The sequence below is a fragment of the Silene latifolia genome, chromosome 4, assembly GCF_048544455.1.
Source record: "Silene latifolia isolate original U9 population chromosome 4, ASM4854445v1, whole genome shotgun sequence".
NCBI lineage: Eukaryota > Viridiplantae > Streptophyta > Magnoliopsida > Caryophyllales > Caryophyllaceae > Silene > Silene latifolia.
Genome location: NC_133529.1, coordinates 46,443,180 through 46,462,619, shown reverse-complemented (window position 1 = coordinate 46,462,619; position 19,440 = coordinate 46,443,180). Strand labels below are relative to the sequence as shown.

The 19,440-nt window shown below is 38.5% G+C and overlaps 1 non-coding gene across 1 annotated transcript; it reads right to left on the bottom strand.

Moving 5' to 3' along the window:
* Positions 1–3,228: 3,228 nt before the first annotated feature.
* On the bottom strand, positions 3,229–3,335 carry LOC141654161 (small nucleolar RNA R71). The gene has a single exon (XR_012547727.1). It is a non-coding gene; the product is annotated as a small nucleolar RNA R71 (small nucleolar RNA).
* Between the last annotated feature and the right edge of the window lie 16,105 nt (positions 3,336–19,440).

Sequence of the window (19,440 nt, the reverse complement as noted above, 5' to 3'; positions counted from 1 at the left end):
TTGTGTCTCAAAAGCTATCTTTTGAAAATATTTAGTGTAATTATTCTAAAGATAGAGTGGGAGTAATATTCAGACACAAAGATGATTTGTATACCTTGTATAGATGAGATCTATATTTGAATATTTTGTAATGATGTATACACCTTAACTAGATGAGATCTATATTAAAAAATTTTGTGTACATTTCTAATGATGTATAGATGGGATCCATGTGAAGAAACCAAAAGGAGATGTTCTTAAGGTAACTACGTGAGGAGACCAAAAGAAAGTACTTATAAGAATATGACTAATGGAAAGACTTAACTTAAAGATTCAATGTTAATGTTTACTTAAGAGCCTGATGAAACGAAATGCATTCTTGAATATAAATGAGACTTATGATTAAAGATTTGCATATAAAGACATGTCGATGTCTATAATAGCTTAGTTAATGGTTAACTATGCTTGAGTCATTGCTAAACTTCATAAAAATGGACAAGTTATGCCTCTTTCCGAAATGCGTATTTTGAGAGGGACATATGAACTCCATGTTAAATTTTATTTTAGTAATGATATTGCTTCGCTTCATTTTAAGAATGAATAAGTTGGAGACTAAAATCTCTTTCCATTGTTAGAGATCGAAACCTCTTTCCAAATAGGTATTTTGGAAGGATATATTGAGAACATATGTGGTTTTGTCATGACAACCTAGCAAAGCAAATTAATTCCAATTCATTAAATGTTTCGATTGAGTGGTTGATGTGACCATAATTAGAGCATATTTAGTCCCCGAATTAGCCTTGTTCCCATGCTTTTTAGTGCATATTTGGGTCATTTATTGTCTTTAGTCCTTTGTTTTGCATATTCTTTGAGGTTTTGTGTCCTTGGTAGGAAAGAAGTGCAAACCTTGCATTTTCATGGCAAAATAGAGCTAAATTGATTGAATTCAATGACCAAGCATCAAAGAGAAGACAAGACTAGAAGGCCTTTGTACATACTATAGTAGATGGGCAATGATGAAAAAAGATCCTTGCATCCCCGAAGAAATCCTCAAGGATTTTGTGAAGAGAAAGGAAGAAAAGAAGAAAGAAAGAAGCTGTAAGACAATCCGAGAGGATTGTCCACAAGCCGCCCGTCCACCATAGGCAATCCGAGCGTCTTCCTCAACTGGACGCTCGGCCAAATCCACCACAATCCGCCCGTCTTCCCCAACAATCCGCTCGGCCAAATCCTCCACAATCACCCGTCCCGTGCCCTGGACGCTCGGATTCTATGACAGCTAAACCGTCTTCTACTTGTTTAAAGAAGAATGCGCATATTTTTCCAAGACCGGCGAAAAGGAGACCGGAGTATCTCTCGAGACCGGCGATTTCTCAAGGACTTAATCGTCATTTAAGCCCTTAGTAAACCCTAATCTATGTACCTAATCCCCATTATAAATACCCCATTAGTCTAATTAGCTAAGCATGTTCTTCTTAGCAATCTTTAGTGTAGTTATTATCAATCAAATCTCTCTTTAATCTTGTAATCAACTTTTAATCAAGTCTTAATACAAATCTCATTTCCTTAATCTCTCTTTTGTTCATCTTTCATTTTGGGTAATTGAAGATTATTTGGGTTATTATTGGGAGATTGACAACCTTCCAATCAATCATCAAGTACTTCTATTATTCTTTGCTTTATTATTGGAATCATTAGTAGGTATAATTCTCTTAATCCTTTTTTAATTATTGTTAATTATCTTCATTTATTCATCATGTTTCACTTTGTTGGTATGATTGACAACCTTGCTAGCATGTTCAACATGATAATGAGTGAGTAGTTTCCTTAGCTAGGGTTAATGGGTAATTAGGGGACACCAACATGGGGGATGATTCATGCTTAAATTAATATGTTTTCATAGTTTATTTGCTTGCTTGTTGTGATCTCAACTCATGCACATGTTATGTTTGATGAAATGCGAGCCTATGAATCCTTGCATTTTTTACCCATCACCTATCTTTTCAATGAGACTTGTAAGACATAAACCAACTCGAGTCTCATTAGACCATGCATGTAGTTGAGTAGGGAAGACTAAGTCGACTTGTAGGTGTTGTACACTCTAATCGATTCGGCTCCGGGACCCAAACTTTCCTAGGATTGTAAGATATAAACCAACTCGATCCATCACAACAATAATTGCTTGCTTATAATTTGAGAATATGTTTGTATGGTCAATTCCCATGAATCCCCTATGACCCCATGACACCCTAGTGCCTTTTATCAATTGTTTACATCCCTTTTTAATCATCTTGCTTGTTTACTTTTATTGTTATTTAGTTTAGTGATCTTCTATTCATACCCCAAATTGTGACACCCCTAGACACCGCTAGTTGCAATTGAAAATCTCATCTCAATTCCCTTCCCTTGGGATCCGACCTTTACTTGCCTCTTTACTAATTGTAGAGTTGTTTGTGGAGTTATAAATTGTGTTTTGGTCTAGGTGCTCCTAACGACAAGTACCGAAAACTAAACCCTCTCAAGGGGTCACGACCAAAAAATGGTGCCGTTGCCGAGGACGGTGTTAACTTGATTTAGATTTTCTTAAATTGTTATTAGTTGTGTCTTTCTTTGCCTTGGGGAAGTAAAACTCCTCAAGGTTTATTCTAATTATTTTCGAGTTGTTTGATATTTTGCATGTCTAGAAGGTCACAAGGTAACTTGTTACCCTTTGATCACGAAATTGAAAGGACTTTGACAAACAATAGAAGACTTGCTAGAAGAGCTTTGAGAGGTATTGGTGAGGTTATTCAACCAAACACTATTGAATTCATCAACCCTTTTGCAAGAGAAGGTGAGGAGAACCCAACACAAAATCCAACACAAAATCAACCCACAATGCCTAAATTTTCATCACATTCCGTACCAACCGAGGAGAACCTACCCAATGGTACTCCCACACCACAACACTTAACCGGAAATTTTATTGCCAAATCCGCATTTATCCAATTAGTCGAAAGAAGCCAATTTGGGGGGATGCCTAGTGAAGACCCTCACTCTCACATGGAGACTTTTTGTGACTATTGTGATGCGATTTCTCAAACCGGTGTAACTCAAGACCAAATTCGATTGGTCTTATTTCCTTTTTTTCTAATTGGCACCGCCAAGCAATGGTTGAAAGGCCTTGATAAGGCTACTCTCGGAATTGATTCTTGGAAGAAGTTGGCTCTAGCTTTCTACAAAAAGTTCTACCCACCAGAAAAGACTAACATGCTAAGAGCTCAAATCACGGGCTTTAAGCAAAGAGATGAAGAATCCTTGTATGAAGCTTGGGAGCGATTCAAGGGAATTTGTCGCTCATGTCCTCATCATGGACTTAGCGAGTGGTTCTTGGTAAAACAATTTTGGAACGGTCTTTATGAAGACTCAAGAAACATTCTCAACATGGGATCAAATGGAATGTTCACCGAAGTTGACGATAATCAAACTTGGAACAAGATTGAGGAAATGGCGGTCCATAATTCACAATATAGTAGACCTCGCAAGGCTACTAGAGGAGGAAAGCATGAAGTGGACTCTATTACTCAATTGGGTGCTTAACTTAGTTCTCATATTGATACCATAAACTTGAAGTTTGAGAAAGCAATGGCTAAACTTGAAGAAGCCTCAAAATCACCAAAGCATTATGTTAATGCCATGACGGCATCTTCATCAATCCCAAGTGGGATATGTGAGAATTGTGGAACTTTGGGACATGACCAAAGTGATTGTAGGGGAACAAATGAACAAGTGAATGCTTTTCAAGCATACAAGAGTGGTACCCCTTATTCCAATTATTACAATGAAAACACCAAATTCCACCCAAATCTCTCATACAAAAGCCAAAATGTTCAAAACCCTCAACCAACATACACCCCACCTCCAATGAGAAACCAAAATCAAAGGCCCTTTTACAACCAAAACCAAGGTTACCAAAATCAAACTCAATACAATCAACAAAATGACCAAGGTTTTGATGTTCAAAAAGCGGTCCTCCAAATACAAAAGAATCAACAGGAGTTTTTCACTCAAATGCAAAAGGATAGTCAAGCAAAGGAAATCACCATCAACAACGTCCTAGCCCACACCAAAATGTTGGAAACCCAATTGACTCAACTAGCATCTTCAAGCTCACAAAGACAAAAGGGACAATTACCACCTCAAGGTAATCCCCCGAGACATGAAACGGTTAGTGCCATTCACTTGAGAAGTGGTACAAGGTATGAAGCGCCGAAGAAGCAAGTTGAGGATGAAGTGGTGGAAGCTAGTGACAAAGAAGAAGTTGTGCAAAACTCCAAAGATGGAGAACCATCAAAGGAAGAAGTTTCAAAGAAAAGTGAAGATAAGGCCAAGGAGAAGGAACCCATTGTGATTAGACTTCCTTTTCCAAGTCGTCAAGCCAAGCCCAAATTTGATGACCAACTTGGAAAATTTATGGAGATTGTGAAGAATTTGGAAGTCTCAATTCCTTTTACGGAATTAATCAATCACGTGCCGGCCTATGCAAAGTACATGAAGGACATCCTTACGAAAAAGAAGTCGATCCGGAAACTTGACACTATCGCCTTCACTAAGGTGAGTAGTGCAATCCTTCAAGGGAGTTCACCTCCAAAACTTAAAGATCCGGGAAGCTTCTCAATACCGTGTACCATTGGTGACACCACGATCAACAAAGACTAATGTGATCTAGGGGCTAGTGTGAGTGTTATGCCGTATTCGGTGAGTAAAAGGTTAGGGATGGGAGAGCTTAAATGTACCAATATTACACTCCAAATGGCCGATAGATCGACGAAGACACCATTAGGGGTATGGGAAGATGTTCTCGTAAGAGTTGGGAAATTTTTCATCCCGGTAGACTTTGTCATTGTTGACATGGAGGAAGACTCCAACATTCCAATCATTCTAGGTAGACCTTTTTTACACACCGCGGGTGCGGTGATAGATGTGAAGCATGGAGAGCTCACTCTAGAAGTGGGAGATGAGAGCATAACTTTCAATCTTGACAAGACCATGAGAGCTCCCCGTTTGCATGAGCCATGTTTTATGGTTGATCATTATAGCCAGAAGGATGATAGGAAGAAGTCGGAATTCCAATGGAAGAAAAAAATTGGTGATGCTCCATTCAAAGAGCAAGAGAATAGTAACAAAGAGAGCTTGAAAAGCTCATACATGACAAATGAAGAAGATGGCCTTGTTGGCCAAAACAAGAAAGTGGGAGAGTTGTCTCTATCAACTTAAGAGATCTTTAATGATCAAGTAGATGAAGTTTGCGGTCTTTGGGACGATGAGTTTGAAGGGATTTTTAATCCCTACGTTGGTAATGCTATCGATCGAGACCAACATGAAGGACAACAAGTGTAAAGATCTATTGAGGATCTTTATCATGATTATGAACAAGTTTTTGACTACTTCTTCATGGTGTTGAGTAACATCAACAACACCTTGAACATGCCCCCATGACATCTCTCTAAGGATGAGAGTTTGGTGGAGTCCTCTCCAAACCACCACTTGTAAATATTTCTAACTCCCTAACTTGCATTTTAATTCTTACATTGTATTTTTGTCATTTTTGGATTTTTTATTGCCTTGATCAAGATATTTATCATTTTTGAGAGAAGTGAGGGAGGGACTAATGATTTTATTGATGTGTAGTGCTTTAGCTTAGTGTGGGGATAGTAATTGCCTAGGCTATTCATGCCTTCGTAGTGCCCCTACAATGAAGAACACTGGATTTGAAGAATGAAAATGACACGGGATATGCAAGTGCACGGATGGAACTGAATCCGGGTAGACCAGGAGGAATCCGAGCGTCCTTATGGGTAATACGCTCGTCTTATGGGAATCCGAGTGTCTATGGACAAATCCGTCCGTCCAAATGAGCTGCAAAATTGAAAATTTTGGTCTGTTAGAGAATCCGAGCGTCCCAGCAGAGAAGACGCTCGTCTGAAAGAATCCGCTCGTCTTTGCAAGAAGACGCTCGTCTTAATGCCAGTGCAGAAAAAAGAAAAATCCCTGTAAGGGAATCCGCTCGTCTTTGATTCAGAATCCGAGCGTCCTAGCTGAGAAGACGCTCGTCTTTAGGCGAGAATTCCTGAAGCAAATTGAGCAGAATCCGAGCGTCCCGACGGGAATCCGCTCGTCTTCCCCCTGCAGTTTTGAAAATTTCGGGTGTTTTAAATACCCAATCCCACATTCATTTCATTCATTCATACATTCAAACACTACCCAAAAACCCCAAAACCCTCATCCTCTCCATCACCAAAAACAAAATTTCCTCAACCAAATTCAACAAAATCAAATCCAAACTTCCTTACAACAACAATTAATCACTCCTTTTGTAACAATAATCAATCCAAGCACCAAAATCTTCAACCTTTGAGTCGATTTTTGAAATACAAAGGCAAATCCTTTCATCTTAAAATCGATTTGGGTATAATTGGAAATTGAAGATTTTCAATCTTTTCTTGGTATAATCATCAATGGCAAGAACAAAAGGAGTAACAAAGGCACTCAAGGCAAAGGCACTCTCAAAAAGGCAACAAAGCCTTCAAGCAAAGAAAGCTTCAATGGCCATGGTGGTTTCTAGTGCAAACTTGGAAGTTCAACAACAACAAGATCCTCCCTTGGAAGCAACAACAACAACAACTCCGGAAATTGCTCAATTACCAAACTATCCGGAGGTAATTTTCATTTCTAACTCCCATAGGGATACTTTTGCCAAGTATGCTAAGAAAGCCATTCTACCCACCAAATTCATATGTGAAGATACCTTGAACAAATTGGGTGTCCTTGAGCAAACAAGAGCTTTCTTTGAAGCCATGGGGTTGGGAAAATTGTTTACTACAAGAGAATTGACATACCCCTCCCTTACCTTGGAATTCTTAAGTTCATTGAAAGTGACTAAGGTAGAGACTAGAACATACATCGAGTTTCGCCTTGCCAATGTGAATAGGCGCATCACCTTTGATGTTTTGAGTAAAGCGTTAGGTCTTAGTGATACTCCTTATTATCACAAGAAGCCCGAAAAGTATGACCCCGCTCCTCTTTGGGAGGCGATTTCCGGGAAGAAATTTGAGAACTTTCATGCTTGTCGCGCTCTATTAGTCCACCATCCGGGCATTAGAGTGTGGCACAAGGTCATCGGGAATACTATAATTGCAAGAAAAGACACTAACCACTTTACAAAGCTCGATTGTGTTCTACTTGAGTCGGCCTTAAATGTCGGAAGGGAATTCACCAAGCCTTACAATGCTCTAAGGCTTTTGGTGGAAAGATGGCTAAATGTTGATTGTGGCAAGGAAGGCACGGCTTTTATCGTAAATGGAGGTCTAGTTACTCTCTTGGCCAAGTACATTGACGCAAATTTCAACAAGGATAATACTTATGTGGCGATCAAAGGGGGTCATCTCATTGACATGGATGCCATGATTAACAAATACAAGTGGGTCAAGCATAATCCTCTTGACACCAACTATGGGTGGCTCACAAATGATGCTAGATCTTTTACTTTGCCTTCTAAGATATGCCGCTTAAGTGCTCATCGAACAAACTACCTACTTCCACTCTCAAAGGACGCCGAGTACATCATCCGTCAACAAAGGGGTGAAATTGAAAAGCCCTCCTCCTCCATTGTCACACCACCCTATCCATTCAAATATCAAGAGTTCAAACCCGAAGGTGTTGAAGTGGGCAATGACTACATGACTCTACTCATGCAAGAGATGCATAAACAAGCTTACAATGATCGAGTAGATGCATACTTGGCCCAATATCCACCCCTCTTTCATTTAGCTAGGCAAGGACTACTTGATCCTTCATGTCCTTTGCCTAGTTGGGCGGATAGGGAAGTCTTCTTTCCAAGTACATCTAGGGGTGAAAGACCGGGTGAAGATGAGGTTGTTAATGATGAGGGCGTTGATGAAGAGGTAGATGATGAAGAAGAAGGGCCAATGAAGATGATGAAGGAAGTGAGCAAGGAAGTGAAGAGGGGAGTGGAGATGAGTCCGCTTCTATGGAGGAAAATGATGACAATGATGATATGGTGGAAGACTAGCAAGCTTTGTAGGCTCCTACCCTCTTGAGGTTTGTCTACTTCTTTCTTTGTTTTATTTATTTTATCTTGATCATAGTTTGGAGAGTTCTAGCAACATGAGGACTAACACCTCGGCTCCATTGAGGTGTTCTTTTTATTTTTCCCGTTTTGAAAATCCAAAATGACAATATATAGTTTCATGCATTGCATCTTGTGTGCATGAACTATCCCAAATTTAAGACATTATAAATAATGTCTATTTTGGTTTGGGGAAGTACATGCATACGCAACGGGAGGTAATCAAAATTACGCTCTCCGTCATAAACAAAAACACATGCATCATGTAGTGTAGATTAGTATAGCTTGCATTTAGTATAGAATTCATGCATCATACTTGCATAATTTCCTATCATTTTCGCCATTGAGGACAATGCCCATATTAGTGTGGGGATGGGAAATTCTAACTTAACCTTTATTCAAAAAATCCAAAAAATTAAAATTTCGAAAATCCATAAAAATTGAAATTTTGAAAAATTTGAAAATCCAAAAACAAGTTCATTTCCTTTGTAGTGTAGTCATGTATATATTATTGTATATAGTGTATTTGTTCTATCCTTGTTCACATTGATCGACTACGCCACATCCGAGATTTGAGGATATTGAAGACCGCATGGTATGATCTTTCCAATCTCCTTTTTCCTCTTTATGTTAATGACTATGTGGCTTTATTTTGATTGATGCGGTATAAACAATGTGAATTTAGGACTTGCATTTAGATTATATGTCATATTAGTTGGTAGAATCATATGCATTAGGTTGTATATATGTTAGTTGCATCATGGCATGTAGTTTACATATTAGAAAATTTTGTGAAACAGTCTACTTGGGAAACTTGACAAGTGTATATAGGCCCTAGTAGATGCTTTTTCTTCTTAAGACTTTGTTTGTTAGAATACTTGTAAAACACCCTAGGATGTGTCATGCTAGTATCCTTTGACCCATTGATTAAGGCCTAGTCAAGAGTACCTTGTGGCGTGATAACTCCTTGGCTACCATTTATTCCAAGGTGACCCTTGAAACCATGCAACCATCATTCATCCATGTTCTACCACATTTTGTCATCAAAAAGGGAATGGGAACAAAAAGAAATTGTTCAAATTTGAGTTCAAGAAATGAAAAGAAAAGAAAAGAAAAAGTTTGCAAAATTGCATCAAATGAAAAGAGGAGCAAAAATAGACTCCTATGCTTCAAATATAAGGCACCCTCACTACATATGGGGTGACTTTGAAAATGTTCAAAAGAAATGCAAAGAAAAGTTGAAAAAGTTGTCAAGTGTTGAAAATGCCAAAAATCAAAAGAAATGGCAAGAAAATATTCTCAAATGTCAAATGCCACAAAGAAATTGGGGGGAAAAACAAACAACAAAGCAAACTCCCAAATGAAACTCAAATACTATCGATCCCTTTATCCATCGTATCCATTTTTGTGCATGGTAGAGAGGGGATGACCCTTCTTCTTGTCTAGGCAAGAGGGGGAATTCCGCGATCCTCCAGTGTTTCTAACACCATAGGGAGTCTATTCTTGACAAAATCATTTAACGATTGTGGACAAAGGTACCCTAGCTTGACACAATTTGGAGGTGATTTATTGGTATCCTTCTAGGCTTAGTAGTTTGAAGAAATTGAATCTATGAAGGAGTGTGTACCCTTGAATTGCTTCCCTTGTAGATAATTTCCGCCACTTAGATGAGGAAAGTGGCTATTCTTTTGTAGATGCATCCATTACTTGATTTTGTGTGCTTTAATGATTGGATGTGTCGCCATTTTGGCAAGACCCACCTTGCTTGCAAGAAGGCATCCTACCTCATGGTTGTCTTGTTGTGAGTTGAAGGGGCGGAGTGAGACCCGCTAATTGTCTCATATTGGCTATGCTATTAAGTTAGTTTAAATAATGGTCCTTGTCTTTGTCACCTCTTTACTCGGGACGAGCAAAGGTTCAGTTTGGGGATATTTGATGTGACCATAATTAGAGCATATTTAGTCCCCGAATTAGCCTTGTTCCCATGCTTTTTTGTGCATATTTGGGTCATTTATTGTCTTTAGTCCTTTGTTTTGCATATTCTTTGAGGTTTTGTGTCCTTGGTAGGAAAGGAGTGCAAACCTTGCATTTTCATGGCAAAATAGAGCTAAATTGATTGAATTCAATGACCAAGCATCAAAGAGAAGACAAGACTAGAAGGCCTTTGTACATACTATAGTAGATGGGCAATGATGAAAAAAGATCCTTGCATCCCCGAAGAAATCCTCAAGGATTTTGTGAAGAGAAAGGAAGAAAAGAAGAAAGAAAGAAGCTGTAAGACAATCCGAGAGGATTGTCCACAAGCCGCCCGTCCACCATAGGCAATCCGAGCGTCTTCCTCAACTGGACGCTCGGCCAAATCCACCACAATCCGCCCGTCTTCCCCAACAATCCGCTCGGCCAAATCCTCCACAATCACCCGTCCCGTGCCCTGGACGCTCGGATTCTATGACAGCTAAACCGTCTTCTACTTGTTTAAAGAAGAATGCGCATATTTTTCCAAGACCGGCGAAAAGGAGACCGGAGTATCTCTCGAGACCGGCGATTTCTCAAGGACTTAATCGTCATTTAAGCCCTTAGTAAACCCTAATCTATGTACCTAATCCCCATTATAAATACCCCATTAGTCTAATTAGCTAAGCATGTTCTTCTTAGCAATCTTTAGTGTAGTTATTATCAATCAAATCTCTCTTTAATCTTGTAATCAACTTTTAATCAAGTCTTAATACAAATCTCATTTCCTTAATCTCTCTTTTGTTCATCTTTCATTTTGGGTAATTGAAGATTATTTGGGTTATTATTGGGAGATTGACAACCTTCCAATCAATCATCAAGTACTTCTATTATTATTTGCTTTATTATTGGAATCATTAGTAGGTATAATTCTCTTAATCCCTTTTTAATTATTGTTAATTATCTTCATTTATTCATCATGTTTCACTTTGTTGGTATGATTGACAACCTTGCTAGCATGGTCAACATGATAATGAGTGAGTAGTTTCCTTAGCTAGGGTTAATGGGTAATTAGGGGACACCAACATGGGGTATGATTCATGCTTAAATTAATATGTTTTCATAGTTTATTTGCTTGCTTGTTGTGATCTCAACTCATGCACATGTTATGTTTGATGAAATGCGAGCCTATGAATCCTTGCATTTTTTACCCATCACCTATCTTTTCAATGAGACTTGTAAGACATAAACCAACTCGAGTCTCATTAGACCATGCATGTAGTTGAGTAGGGAAGACTAAGTCGACTTGTAGGTGTTGTACAATCTAATCGATTCGGCTCCGGGACCCAAAACTTCCTAGGATTGTAAGATATAAACCAACTCGATCCATCACAACAATAATTGCTTGCTTATAATTTGAGAATATGTTTGTATGGTCAATTCCCATGAATCCCCTATGACCCCATGACACCCTAGTGCCTTTTATCAATTGTTTACATCCCTTTTTAATCATCTTGCTTGTTTACTTTTATTGTTATTTAGTTTAGTGATCTTCTATTCATACCCCAAATTGTGACACCCCTAGACACCGCTAGTTGCAATTGAAAATCTCATCTCAATTCCCGTCCCTTGGGATCCGACCTTTACTTGCCTCTTTAATAATTGTAGAGTTGTTTGTGGAGTTATAAATTGTGTTTTGGTCTAGGTGCTCCTAACGACAAGTACCGAAAACTAAACCCTCTCAAGGGGTCACGACCAGTGGTCGAACGCGAAACATGTGGAATTGAGTGGAAGTTTGAAATTGTCATGTGTAGACATGAGATTTAGTGGGAGTAATCATCCTCCATGAATTTTACAACTTATTACTCATTGAGAATGACGAGCACATACTATCTTTGATAAAGATAGCACTTAACTTTTCAATTCTGGATGAATATGGACTAAGATGAATCCAACTAAAACATGGGATGTTGGATTGGCATTAAGATGCGCACATCAAATCAAAAAGATACATAGGTTATTCATATCGATGAAGATGGTATTATCATGAGAAGGTCATGAGCATTCATTGAACCTAAGAATTGTTGACTACATGATTGAGATCGCTAATGTTTCCGCCATTAGAATAATCATGCACATGTCCTAAATAAATCATATGCTTAGAGCATGATGAGTCATTGGTAAGCCATATAAGAATCATCATGAATTCTCGAGGAGAACTAATGAGCTTTCTAAGGTTTGGAAGAACACTCAGTTATGTGACAAGAAGTTACATATGCTGGAGTTTCCAAACACGTAAGGATTTATGAAGATCCTTAAACAACTATGCTAAGAGAGAAATAAGAATTCGGAAGGATACTTAGTTGTGGTAAGAAGTTACACAAAACTAGTATTTTTCTAAAAGGGAAGGATTTGTGAGAAGTCCCAGATCTATCATCTTGACAATTGTTGCAAGATCCTACAAAACATATACCTAGTACATTGTGAGTTGGTGGAACACTTGACTATTGCAAGTTGAATTATCCACCATAATCCAAACCGTTGGTTATGTGATAACAACACAAGGATTTCTTACAAGTTTATAAAAATCCAAGGTCTGGTTTGATAACTAGACATGTGCTTGGTGAGATTCATGTTGTGTAAGACAACATGAAAATAAAGGAAATTGCAAATTCAAAAGTTTGAGCACGTGGACACATGGTGTGTTAAACTTTTATTGCATTAACAAGTGTTAACACACTTGTAAGACATATAGTAGTAATATGGTATTGACTACTCAAATTAAATGTCTACATTTATCGTTTGAGTTATTATTAACTCATCTTGTACTTTGTTACATCCAAACGGGTTGTAGAGACAATATTGAACCCCGTTAAAGTGAACCAGGATTAACATGGTATTCGCCCATAGTCACTTGTATGAGATGACGTCTCGAAGTGACTAGAGTGTGATGCGATTGATGGCAAGTTCAAGTGCCATAGAGTCATATGAGATTACTAGTCGATCACATAGGCAGACTGTTGGGAACACTTTTTCGGGCCTAATGACCGCTTATAGAGTTCTGACAAATTTGTATAGCCTGGTCGTGGCAAGAACTACTATAGTATTCTAATGAGTCGATTCTTTTGACTAAAGACTATTCGCCCAAGGTTGCACAATTTCAAAGTAACTTTGATTTATGTTCCTACGACCTTCGTAAATGGGGTTAAAGGGCTTATTTTGGGTTATGATGAGCTGTGTCTAGTCGAAGGGAATTGTGCGATAGGAATTGTCCACCCCTTTGTCAGGGTTAAAACAATATCTCAGGGCCACTCGAGGAGTAATGAACTGGAAATGCGTGGCCACGCTCGGAAGGTATCTATGGTAGATAACTCCGGTCAATCAGTTATTCTCCAGATCGAGGAAACCACTCTCGATGTGATCACTTGCAAGTACGACCCGAAAGACACCTTGCATTGAGTGGGAGATAGTAATAGGATAAGAGAATTGGTGACGCACACTTGTCGAGGACAAGTGGGAGATTGTTGGAGTATGTGTCCCCGACAATGATGCGATCACAATTGTCGATCATGATGATCACATGTTTAAATCTCATATTTAAGAATACAGGAGGGAAAGTAATATTTTAAAGTCAACTGGACCACACATATCGGTAATGATTGGCTGACTAAAGTTTGACATTACTGTCGTGCGACGGTGGTGATCAGTTGATACCCTAAGGTCATACCTATAGGGTAATACTCTTAATTGATTATTTAATTAATCGTATGCCGATACGAGTTAATTAAAATTTTTTAAAATTGACGGATGATTTGTGAGTAAAATTAACGTGTCTCATTGTAATTCGATTAAATTGGATACGGTCTAAGTAATCTAATTGTTTTATTACTTAGATTATATTATTGTTTACGAAACAATTGAAACAGGTTGAATAATTTATTATAAATACAAGTCGTTGTAATTTATAATTCGATAAACCATTTTGGTACAAGTAATCAAGAATTACTAGTTAAATTTTGTATGTGACATATTTTATTAATATGTTGATTTTTAATATGTTAAAAATACACTATAGTGTAACATGTCATGTAACATGTGACACATGACAAAGTTGACAAATGACAAAATAAAATGGACCTTCCATTTTATGTGTGTACCGAAAAATGGAGGGAGGATTAGAGTTTATATTGTGTTATTTATTTTAAATGGAGACACAATGATAACAACCCTACTCATAGCCATGCACACCTAGTCTTATCTTGAGAAGAACAAAGAGCATGCATTGGCCTTATTTACTCCCCCCCTCCAACCGATTTTTTGCATAAAAAGGGGCAATGGTTTTTCTCTTATTATTCAACCTATCTTACTACATATTTTCTAGTGTTGGAAAATAATAACTCTCTACATTTGTGAAATATTTTAGAGAAAGAAAACTCATAAATCCTCTCCTCTCTTGACCGAAATACAAGAGAGCAAAACACCATTTTTTGTGTCAAAGTTTAAACTTGTTTTAATTAATAACTAGTCTTATATTAATTAAAATATTTAAGGGTATTCCTTGGGTATAACTCCTTAGGAGAGATTCTAAACTTGAATCTTATTCTTCCATTTTGGAAAGCTCAAGATCTAGTAAGAAGGAGAACTTACTAGTGTCCATTTATCCGAAATAATCAATGTAAGAATTGATTTTTTCTTCTTATACTTTGTAATAGTTTTGCATGCATAAGATCCATTTTAATTTTATGACTAAATTTAATCTTCATACTATGAATATGTAAACATATGAGATTAATGAATCCCAACAGATTAATCTCCTAATACGGAAGCGCAAAAAGCGCGGAGTCATCCTCCGTCGCTACCATTTGACTCTCAATAGATACTTCATCGCCGAGGGAGAATCCGAGCTCTACAACGGCTTTCCTAAGCCAATATACGATTCTGTAGCTAAGATCAAACACCCGGGTGTAGAGGTCTTTCAAGATTGCTACTTCATCCCCGACAACACCAAAGCTGCGCCGACCAAATCTGAGTCGACCCCAAGCCTGGATGGACAAACCGTCAGTCTCCTCTTCGGAGAAAACAACATCAAGCACCTCGGCTATGAGGACATCATCAAAATTGCTCTAAAGGATAACCAGTTCGATACCACCGCCTTAATCTCTGATACTGACCCAGAGAAAGCTACACAAGGGTGAAGGAAAACTGTCCAGTGGACCGATCGTCAAGGCCGCATTCTCAAGATTACAACTGGAGAAGGCCCTATGTTCAAAGAGGGAAGTGAAGATGAGGAGTCTGAGTCTGAGTCAGAGTCTGTCTTAGCTCCTAGCATTCCTAATGTACCGGTCAAAGTCCTCTTTCCACTGTTTTATCACAAACTTGTGGCTGCTTCAGAGGCCGAGTCCACTAGGGTCATCCCCACTCCCGGAGAAGGCAGCAACCTGGAGCTTGTTCTAGGGGCCACCTGCTCTGCAGTGTCGCCTTTGACTGCCCATGAGATGTCTTTCCTATCCGAGCTTTTCGCTCAACTCGACTTAATGAACGCTAAGTTTGCTTATGACTCGTCTCATTTTAACTGCAATGCAATTCTGAACGAATATGAGGAATTTGACTTGAGTGACTACCTACCTCACCTAGCCAAAGAACTTGACAAACGAGAGGATAGGACCCCATCATTGAGGAGACCGAACCTATTAACGTAGCAACCGATAAAACACCTCAAGAACTTAGGATAGGGACCACCCTTGACCCCTCGGAAAGACAGCAGTTCATCAACCTCCTGCACGAATACAAGGACGTATTTGCTTAGTCCTACAAACACATGCCTGGGATTGACAGGGAGATTGCAGAGCACAGGATACCCATTAAACCCGAAGCTAAACCCGTGAAACAAAAGTTGCGCCGAATGCCCCCCGAATGGGCCTTGAAAATCAAGGAAGAGGTAGACAAACAGTTCAAAGCCGGATTCATCAAAGTGTCCGAATACTCTGACTGGGTGGCCAACATAGTCCCTGTACCCAAGAAAGACGGGATAATTTAGGTTTGTGTCAACTTCAAGGACCTAAACAAAGCAAGCCCAAAAGACGACTTCCCTCTGCCACATGTTGACATCCTGGTGGATAACACCGCCGAGCATGTCCTACTATCATTCATGAACGGGTACGCTGGGTACAACCAGATCAAAATGGCTGAGGAAGACATGCACAAGACTGCATTCACTACATAGTGGGGTACATATTGCTACACGGTCATGCCCTTCGGACTAATCAACGACGGAGCAACCTACCAAAGAACCGCTACCACTCTCCTGCATGACATGATGCACAAGGAGGTGGAGGTATATGTCGATGACATGATCGTCAAATCAAAAGAGCGGAACGGCCACATCTGCGCCCTCCGAAAATTCTTCGCTTGCCTTCGGAAATACAACATGAGACTAAATCCTCAGAAATGTGCATTCGGGGTCACCTCTGGAAAACTCCTGGGACACATCGTCAGCAAAAGAGGCATCCAGATTGATCCTACCAAAATCAAGGCTCTTTAACAAATGCCTCGGCCTAAGAACGAGAAATAGATTCGGGGGTTTCTCGGTCAAGTCCAATACATCAGCCGCTTCATAGCCAAACTCACTATGATTTGTGAACCAATCTTCAAGAAGCTTCGCTCCTCCAATCACACCGATTGGGACGACGACTGTCAAAAGGCCTTCGACAGGATAAAGTAAATCCTATCCAAACCTCCTGTCCTCATGCCACCTCAGCAAGGAATTCCCTTATCCCTATACCTAACTGTCACCAACACAGCCATGGGAGCAATGCTAGCACAAACAGTCGACGGCGAAAAACGAACCATCTGCTACATCAGCAAAAAGTTCATCGAGTACGAGACAAGGTACACCCAACTGGAAAAGACATTCCTTTCCCTGGTGTGGTCAAGAAAGAAGTTGCAGCATTACATGCTCAGCTACACAGTCCACATCTACTCCAAGATGGATCCGGTCAAATACATCTTCGAAAAACCCGTACTAAACGGAAGGCTGTCTAGATGGACACTCATGCTGTCCGAATTTGACCTCAAATTCGTACCCCTCAAGGTTATCAAGGGAAGGGCAGTCGCCGATTTCCTAGCAGAAAACCCCGTCAACGAGGATACAACGACCGACACATGGTTACTCCCTGACGAAGACATCCTTTATGCCGAAACTGATGCATGGGACCTATACTTCGACGGTGCATCAAATCTGAGAGGCTTCGGGGTAAGAATCCTCCTAATATCACCAGAAGGGGAACATGTTCCGATCTCAGTCAAACTAAATTTCGCCGTCACCAACAATGCCGCCGAATACGAAGCATGCCTCATTGGCCTACAAGCAGCCATAACACTTGGCATTAAGAGACTAAGGGTCCACGACGATTCCTCACTCATCATCAATCAGGTGTTCGGATCATGGAAAATCCAAAGCGACAGCATAGGAACCTACCGAGCAAAAATCAATCAGGAGGCCGAATTTTTCGACCAAGTCGACTACTTCCACCTGCCACGGGAGGAAAATCAATTTGCGGATGCCCTGGCAAAACTTGCCGCGCTCGTCAACATACCTGACGACATGACATCAATGCCCCTGTGTGTTAAAAGTGTTGGAATATGTGTCCTCCGACAATAATGCGATCACGACTATTGATCATGATGATCACATGTTTAAATCTCATTATAAAGAATACAATTGGGAAGTAATATTGTTACTGTCAACTGGTCAACATATATCGGTAATGATTGGCTGACTAGAGTTTGACATTACTGTCGTGCGACGGTGGTGATCAATTGACCCCCTAGGTCATACCTATAGGGCAACACTCTTAATTGATTATTTAATTAATCGTATAATGTTACGAGTTAATTAAATTACTTGAAAATTGACGGACGATTTTGGAAGTAAAATTTACGTATCATATTAAAATATGATACGATCTGAGTAATTGAATCGTATCATTACTCGGATGAAATTATTGTTTAAAGAAACAATCGAAAATTGAATGAATTATCATAAATACAATCTGTTGTGATTTATAAATGGTAAAATATTTTGGTACAAGTAATTATGAAATTACTAAGTCAATTTTTGTATGTGACGTATTTTTCATAATGCGTTGATTTTTAATATGTTAAAAAATACATAACAAATTTATGTGACATGTGACATGTTACATATTGACAAATTGACAAAAATAATATGGATCCCATATTATCAAGTGTACCGAAATTAAGGGGTAGTTTAAGCTAATATTGTGTTTGATTAAGATAATGGAAACACAATGATTACCTACTATTTAGCCATGCAACCCTATTGTTTATTGTTAAGAGCAACAATTGCATGCATTGGCTCCCCTAAAAGCCCCCTTCCACCCTAAGTTTTGAGAAGACAAAAACCATCATGGTTTTTTCATATTTTTACCTAATAATATACAAAAGGTTGTGTATCACTAATTCATTCTAATACTCATCCAAAATTAGATTTCTAGAGAGAATAATAATTCTCTTCTTCTTCTCTCTATAAACCGAAATATTAAGTGTACTATAATATTTTTGGGTCATTTTCTACTAGATTAATATTGTACTAGTTCTTATAATATTAATCTTAATTAAGAGAAAGCTTTGGGTATAAATCCTAAGGAGAGATCCTACACTTGGATCTTGGTTCTTCCATCATAGGAAAGCACAAGAACAAAAGAAAATGAGATTTCTTTTGTGCCCATAAAACCGAAATCACCAATGTAAGAACATGATTTCTCCTCTATTTTATCATTTGTTTGCATGCATAAAATCCATATTTAATTTTATGACAAATTAATTTATAACATATATGAGTATGTTTATGTATATAGATCTACATTTCCTTCAATCGGTATCAAGAGCCATGGTTGTTTGCATGCAAATCGGTTAAAAGTTTTTCCGAGTTATAAAAGAATAACATATAAAACTTGAATAATTTGTGTTATTATGAGATATCACGAAATTAATCCATGCATGTTAATATTTCTGGTCCTAAAATGTTTTTAGGATATTTTGGTTAATTTTCGGATTTTTATTGTTCATATAATACATAAATGGCATTTAAATATGATTTTATGAGTAAAAATGTCATTTTCGGTCTACAATTAGCTATACTTCGAATTTTCCAGTGATTTTTGGATATGTTGTCACATATATTATTTTGAGATAACCTGTAAATTTTCATAATTTTTGGACTTGTTATGCTCGAAAAATGGATATTTCATTATTAAATTCGGATTTAGGTGAAAAATAGGTTAATATGAGTTAAATTTCGAATCTGGTCATAGAAATTTAGTATGTTGTCACATGCAATTTTACAAGATGTGTGTAAA